This window comes from Lycorma delicatula, chromosome 3, assembly GCF_047948215.1.
Source record: "Lycorma delicatula isolate Av1 chromosome 3, ASM4794821v1, whole genome shotgun sequence".
Taxonomy (NCBI): domain Eukaryota; kingdom Metazoa; phylum Arthropoda; class Insecta; order Hemiptera; family Fulgoridae; genus Lycorma; species Lycorma delicatula.
In genome coordinates this window covers 159,912,862-159,921,292 of record NC_134457.1, presented here as the reverse complement: position 1 = coordinate 159,921,292, position 8,431 = coordinate 159,912,862, and positions in this window count along the sequence as shown.

Genomic DNA, 8,431 nt, shown 5'->3' with positions numbered 1-8,431 from the left:
ATTCATTGACAGTTGATGGAATGAATGAAAATGAAGGTCGTATTACATTGTAAACGTAAACATATGATTTTGGGCATTAATGACTATATTTTAAGGACCAATTTTAATTTTAATAACTCTTATATAAAGTTGAAATTGAAGTTCTGTTTTAAAATAGAGTATATTGTTATTCGATTGAGTTGTCAAAACAATTCATATCGTAAATACTACACAGAAATTCAGGCGTGAATAGAAATGATTTTGTTTATTCACGCAATACAATTATTTTAGTATGTGATTACATAATTTAATATGCCCGGCATGCTGCTACTACTGAATCTAAATGTTCATTATTTCGTCAAAAATAGCTTTGTGATAACCCAGTAGATAATTACATAGCGTTATGTAATTAAATTGAGTTTTATTTTATGAAAAACACAACATACAATATCAGATACCCTATTTTAATAATAAATATAAAAGTAAAACAAAATAAATTAATTGCACTTTCATAAAAAACACAAATGAAGTTTACCAATTTTGCCAATATGTGTAGTTTCATTTTTATAGGAAAATAATAAAATTTAATGAAATTCATGTAATGAATAAACTATTTAGACATTTCTTTTTCTACAAGGAGAAAAATGTGTTATAAAACATTTGCTTAACTTACTGATAAGGCTATTGGCCACTTACCAGTTATTAGGAAAACATTTCTTGTAACATTGCTATCCCACATAAGGTTTTGCTTTTTTCATCCTTTCAATATATTATATGCACTGAAACTATCTTGAGACACTGCTCTCATATGAACTACTGTCTGCCACAAACCATTTTTTTAGCATAACAAATTTTATTATTTTGACCTCCTCTACATGGATATTGAGATATGAGCAGCTTTTTAAAATCAACTTCCTCTATCAAGAAATAGTGGGAACCTTCTGAATTACCTAAGTTGTAAAATTTACTTAAAGTAATGCCAGTGAGGTAATCATACATCACAGCTTGTAAATATAAAGAAATATATCAAATAGTAGGGAGGTTTCACTGATATAATTTCATGATGATAGTGATGCAAAAACCATAAAAAGAGGCTGACTTCATTTTTAAAATCCTTACTACTACTAATGATCACTGCCATTACTTTTATTTTGGACCAAAAGAAAGGTAAAACAAAAAATCAAAATTGTGCTCTTATAGATATGTTTCTACATGACAAAGGTTGTGAGAAGTTTTGCAGTGTTTTTGTTGACTCTCAAAATGAATTTGTTACACTTGTTGCATATAGACTTTATTTTATTGTTAATTTTTATAACAAAAAAAAACTACCTAACATCTGCCTGTTTACTTTATTATATTACACCTGAATTTATTTGTTAATAAAACTTGGAGTAGGTGAAATTTTAAACTGACTAAACAAACAATATTGAGTAGATCTTAGTTGTCCATTATTGCAGTACAGAGGTGCTTTGGAAGAAATAGTTGGTTATCAAGGATTTTGAAGAATAATAATGGACAATAAAGTCCTTGTTTAGAAATATTAACTAGTTCTACATTATCTCTTGTCTAAAAAAACTCTCAGAATTAGTTCAATAAAAGTTCTTTCTCTTTTCATTTTCACACATAACCCACACCAGAAGAAAATATTACAAGTATCTGTAGATCCATATTAAATAGGATTAACTATATCTATATTCAGTTAATTATAATAACAGATAAAATTATTATTTGCTATGTGAATTACTTCCTTTACAAAAATTTAAAAAAATATATTATAATGGGAATAGTTGATAAGTAAAGTATGATTTAAGGCTTTTTTTAAATAAATTAAAAATTTACTCTCTTTATAAATTCATAGAAATATGGTTCCAGAAGTTCTTTCTGGTGATAAAGCAGTAACAAAATATGTCTGAACAAATTTTATTTTAATGTTATGACTTTTTACTTGTTACTATATACATTAAATCTAGATCCTTGCTGTTCTTGGGTTCAATTCCTAGCAAAGATATTTTTCTTTTAAGCCTCCATGACCACCGTTAGGTATTGCTTCAGAGGATGATGTGAAATAACAATTTTGTAGCACGTGAAATTGCTACAAAATTGTCATTTCATTTCATCCTCTGAAGCAATACCTAACAGTGGTCTCGAAGGCTTAAAAAAAACATCTGCAGCTGATTTAGAATGTTACAGCTCATCATTATACCATCTGCTAATACTTTTGGAATCATTCCTCCATGAATTCAAATTTTTTTTTAGATGTAATCATTTATTGGGACACTGTCAATAAATACATATATTGTAGTAGCAGTTTTTAACATATTGAAAACAATATGAAAATTATACTTAATGAATGTTTTTAATTTATTAGTTTTTTTTTTAATTAGAATTTTGTTTTTTGTAGTTGCATAATTCAGCAGAGATTCTACTGCATGAGACACAAGAAAGAATTCTCTACTCTCTAAAGATAATCTTTTCTTAAATGTCTGAATATTAGGATCTTTTTTTCTGTGTCACAATAACATATCTTAGTAGGTGGTCAGAAAATTTCTTTGATATATCACTATTATTACAGTTGATTTGTTTATTAAAAATTCCAATTCTCAATTATCACCTCCTCTAATTGGTAAGTGCAAACTTATATATCCTTTACAAAGTTGAAATGATATTTCCTTTAAAATTATCTTTTCTTTTCCATTTCTATTCTTTTTTTCAAAACGATGCAACCCTGTTAACCATCCATGTTAAAGTAATACCAGAAAAGTATAAACATTTGAGAATAAACAAGGGCAAAAATGATCAGTCCATATTTTACAGTTTATTTTTTTATATTATTGTAATGAATACTTGCTTGTAAAAGACCTCTATCATCTGATAAATTTTACAAATATTGGAACAAACTGATTCCCACAAATCCTTCAGATATGTTTCTAAGGATTCCATATGCTTGTTAGCTAAAGGAGTCCAATTACAGCTTCAATATCAACTTAAGCGTTCAACGAAACATATTCTCTTGAACAGTTGCTTTTATTTTTCATATTCATATATTTGTATAGATGACAATTTTTTTTTCTATTTAAAATAGCAGCCATACATCAATTCATCCTTCTCTAATAGGTTCTGGATAATGAATAATAACAGAGTTCTTTCCACTCTTTATGACCAGCAATGGCATCTGGTTAGCAATCTGTACAAATTTAATCAATTAACTCTTACTAATATATAAACAATAACATATGAATACCAGGGGACTGTGATGTAATATATTCTATATTATAAACATTTTGAACACTTTAAACCACAAAAACTACACCCATGAAATATTGATGGTATCACTCTAAAAGGGGGAAAATAAATCTATAATACATCACTTTTCTGAATCAGACAAAGCAAATAGCAATGTCATCATTAAAATGAAGTACTTCATGAAGACAGATGAAATATTGTTTATCCATGAACAAGAATGTTGATGTTCTGTGTGATGAAAACACAATAAAACAACTTATCAACAATATAAATATTTAATCACTACAAAACCATAATTACATTTAAAACAAATAAAACCTCTACTTCCAACCTTCAATCATTCCACAAAATTAACAAAAAGGATATACCTTTTTGTTAAGTCTTACAATATACATCACAAATGCTTCAGCATACAGACTTACTCAAAACCTAGAAAAAATCATCCTCAGGCAATAGATACACTTTGATAAAAACAGTTTAATAAAAAGAAAATCCCTTTTGGCATGCTGGAAGACAGAGGTAGATTTCACTGGTACTAAGAAGGTGATAAAAAAATGTCCACCTTAAACTTAGAAAAACTTCAAATTTATTCAGTACAACAATGGTTGGATGTGAAAAAAGTTTCACTTGTTTGACATACAACAAGCCCCATCTTACAATTCCAGCAACATTTTGGTCATCCCTTGCTGTAAGGGCTGGTCATATCAAAAATTGTTTCAAACAAAAGTTTTAGGTAATGTTTAGAGGACTAATGACCACTTTAAACAGATTCAATACTGTGCTTATTAAGGGAAGTATGATTTTTTTGTTGGTCTTCAAAACCCCATTTTTTCCACCCCTGGGCCAATGGTTGGAGATATCAAAAAAATTTACTTACATAAGTTTTATGCCCTTATTCAAAGAATAATAGGAACTTTAAGTGAATTCAATGTTTTGCTTAAAAAAAACATTATAGCAATATTTTGTTTTTTTTCAAAAAATCCAGCCCATTACTAACCCCATGGTCCAACTTTTTGCCGTTAACAAACTCGTCCGAGATTTTGGGTTGAGTTATTTTTAGGGAACAATTTGAAAGTGATTGGCGGGAAATTATGGCAGTTATTGTGTCCACAAGAAAGTGAAATATATATATGTATATATACAGGTGATTCGAAGAAACGGGAAATTTTAAAAATTAAATAACGTTAATGAAAATTTTTTTTAGAAAATGAATTTTATTTCATGTAATTGTACAAATGTTGCCATTTTAGGATACATACATTTTAGTTTATTTTTTAAAGATGACTTCTTGCAGGTGACCTCCTGTTCTACGTAAACACTCACGAAGTCTCTTCGTTAAATTGTTCATGGTTTGACGTAACATCTCAACTGGAATTTCCGCAATTGCTTCTCGGATCTTTGTCTTCAGTTCTTCCGTTGTAGCAGGTATACTGTGGAACACTTTGCTTTTAAGGTGACCCCACAAAAAGTAATCGCAAGCTGAGAGATCAGGCGATCTGGGAGGCCATCTAATGTCACCATTTCGTGAAATGACACGTTGTCCAAACAATCGGCGTACAGCTGCAAAATCGATATTCGTGCAGTATGTGACGTTGCTCCGTCTTGTTGAAACCAGGTTGTGTTAAGAATCGGTGGAAATCTCTTTTGTTGTTCCACAACAAAGGTTTCAAGCACGGCTACGTAACGAGGCGACGTCATTGTAATCGCAAGACCGTTGTCATCCTCAAAAAATAAGGGCCTATAAACCGTAAGATGGCATAGCACACCACACGGTCGCTTACTGGCTGTGCAACGGACGCTGGTGTAGCTGCGTAGGATTTTCTTGTGCCCAGTATCCGAAATTTTGCTTGTTAACAAATCCACTGAGGTGGAAATGCGCTTCGTCTGACATCCACAGTTCGTGAACAAACTCTTCGTTATCATTTATCTTCTGAAGCATTACATTACAGAATTGTGCTTGCACAACTGCATCGTTCGGTTTCAGTTCCTGGACGATCTGCAACTTGTACGGATGGAATTGCAAGTCCTTCACTAACATTCTTCACTAACACTTGAACTATGCAATTGTAAAGATGCTGAGAGAAGACGGATTGACCGATGTGGACTTCGTGTGACAGCATCTTGTAAAGCTTGAACATTCTGTGGTGTACGGACGGTTCGCTCAAGGCCTGGAGGTGTCTTTTTCATTGCCGAACCAGTTTCCTCAAAATTAGATATCCATGTTTTAATTGCATGTGCTGATGGAACACGGTCGTGCCGTCCCAGATTAAAATGACGGCGAAATTCTCTATGCGCTCCCTCCACACTGTCATTGATTTTTTTAAACGCTTTAATAGCAAATGCACGTTGCGCACCACTCCAAGGATCCATGACAACTAAATGGCAGGTTAGGTTAGAGAGGCTGGCGCCACTTATCAAGTGGTACCAATCGCCCACGGCTACCAACACAACTTTCAAAATTTCCCGTTTCTTTGAATCACCTGTACATAAATGTATATATAGACTTTTGAGCTGACAGTAGTTTTGGGGTCTGGGGGATGTGAAATGTGAAGATATATCAAAATTTTCCGGAAGTCAGATCATGGTACCAATTACAATAGGTAGCTTTCTTATCAAATGTACCTAACATACCTGTACCTAATACGTACCTGTACTTAATATGTACCTGACATATTAAGCAAAAATATTCATGTTCCCACACAACTGCACTTGCCTCATCTATTAAAAAAAAAACCTCTACAAAAATGTTTCCATTTCTGAAATAATCAAATCCTACACAACCAATTCAAACAAAGCAATCTATTTAAAGTACTAATAACTGAAACAATAAGCACCCTCAGCAAATTCACAAAATAAAACTACTCTTTTTGCAACAAAGAACTTTAAACACACAATCTGAGAATTTAGCTATGTGGTCACTGATCTAAGATATACTGGGTAAAACATTCTAGCAATATGCTGATAAAATAAAACCCCTCACATACTGACAGACACCCAAAAAAAAGTCTTTTGTAACAAATATTTAGATGAAACAATTATTCGTTGCATGTAACACCAGCCAATGTAAGTAATTTCACACATTTACTAACAAAATTCACAAAAGTATAGATTGATATTAACAAACATGAAAAAGCCAAGGCATAAGCTTCTTGGGCCTTATAATCACATAACATAAACAAAGAAAACCTCCCACAATTGTCTCACTCACAGACATGAACTTCCAAACACTCTATACATTACAAATTTTCTGCGTATGGAACAACGTTTATGTAGTCTTCTCATTATTCTACTTTTAAAAAAGAAATACTATAATAATGAATTGCATAAAACAAAATATTTAGCTAAGTAAGTGGATATTAAGAATAATTTCTACACAAACTTCACTGCAAAAAACAGAAAAAAAGACAAATAGAAACAATGAATTCATAACACTTAGATTGACAGAAAATGAAGGCTATAACATTGCATACTGAGCCATGAATAATACAAAATAAAGATTATCAGAAAAAATTTGCATAAACAAACCCAGAAATTTGATTTTTTTCTTTCTATAATAATAAGAACTCATAAAAGCACTACAATCCACTAAAGAATCCACTTTCTCAGACCATCTCGCTGAAACAAGCCATACAGGCCCAAACATCAGTATGAAATTCTTACATACATTTCCAGCAGATGCAAATTTGGTATATTAGTAGTCTGAATTACAAAAACTTAAATCAATAAATACCATGTAAATCTCATACTATTCAAACTCATCATAAATACAAAAATTGTTTAAAACTCAATTTTAACACCAGCACTGCAACACTCTTTAATATAAAGTCTTTATTGAAACTAGTTCCGACAAAAGTAGAGTTTTTCTAACTTCCGCAGTTTAAAAAGTAAACTGTTGTAAATTTTTAATAACTTTTGCAATTATTAAAAACAAGATACATCATGAATATAAAAATTCAAAATTCTAATTTACTAAATTATCAGGTTGTAATAGAAATTATCTGAATTCTACTAACACCTAAAAAAGGAGATACAACTGACAACTCATCACTGAAAAGTGTTGCCTCAAGATGTTTGTATTTTTTCAAGAATTTCATTCCAGTTTTCCTTTTCAACAATTAGTCTCATATTATGTTTAATTTGTTTAAAATTCATTAAATATAAAAACTAGCATGATAATTTAAACTTTGTTGAAATGAATGCAGAAATAAAAGATAATACTGGCGCAAGAAAATACTAGTGTACACAAAAAAATCCTAACTTCCAAAAAAAATGCCTAATAATTTTATATGTCTGTCATTTTATGTGTCAAGACACAGCTGCTATTACAGTTGTGTGATAGTGAATGTCAACCACAGTTGTCTTTAATAAACAGAATATGTGGAAATTCATTCTTAAGTGATACGTACCAATATAATGGAACAATATTTCCCATACCTCCTGGTATGAATGAAAATCTCTAGTTTTATCACACTAATTATCTTGGACTTGTTAACCTTAATACAATATCCCATGAAATGTGGCAAATCTGCTTTCTCCATTCTTTCTTGCACCTCTCGTTGTCAGTTAATATTTGTCAATATTGTCCATAAATTAGTTTGTGGATTTCTAATTAAAATTTTTTTTCATCCATCTGGTGAGGCTTTTTGTTCGACTTACTCCTATCATAGGCCATATATTAAGAATAACTGTTACCTCTCTATCAGCCTTTAATGTGGGTTACTTCAAGAGATACCAGTCAGCTTCTTGTGACCCCAACTTCACCATGTTAAGTACTTTCATGCTAAGTTTGTTCAATAATTCATTATTATTCTAATTGGGATATTCCAGTTACTCAGGAATAGGTTCTCTATATAAACTGCTAATTTCTCGAATATTTTCATTGATTGACACATTAAAACATACAAAATGTAAAAGTACTCTTCACATATAAACTGTTGATAGATTTTGAGTTCAGTATACTTATTGCTCAAAGATTGAATACATTCATTCAAAGATCAACACGGCTTTTTAAAACCCTTCAATGAACATCAATAGTAATTGAAGCTAAAATGATGTTCAAAAATACCCATACCATGCATTTAAAGGATTATTTTCCATCATGAAGAAACTCTTCCAATACCATGTGGTTTGGTTAGTATAATTTTATGTAGCTGGAAGTGAATCCAAAATTTATAAATTTTGGCAGGTGGAACTCAACTCATAAAATAGA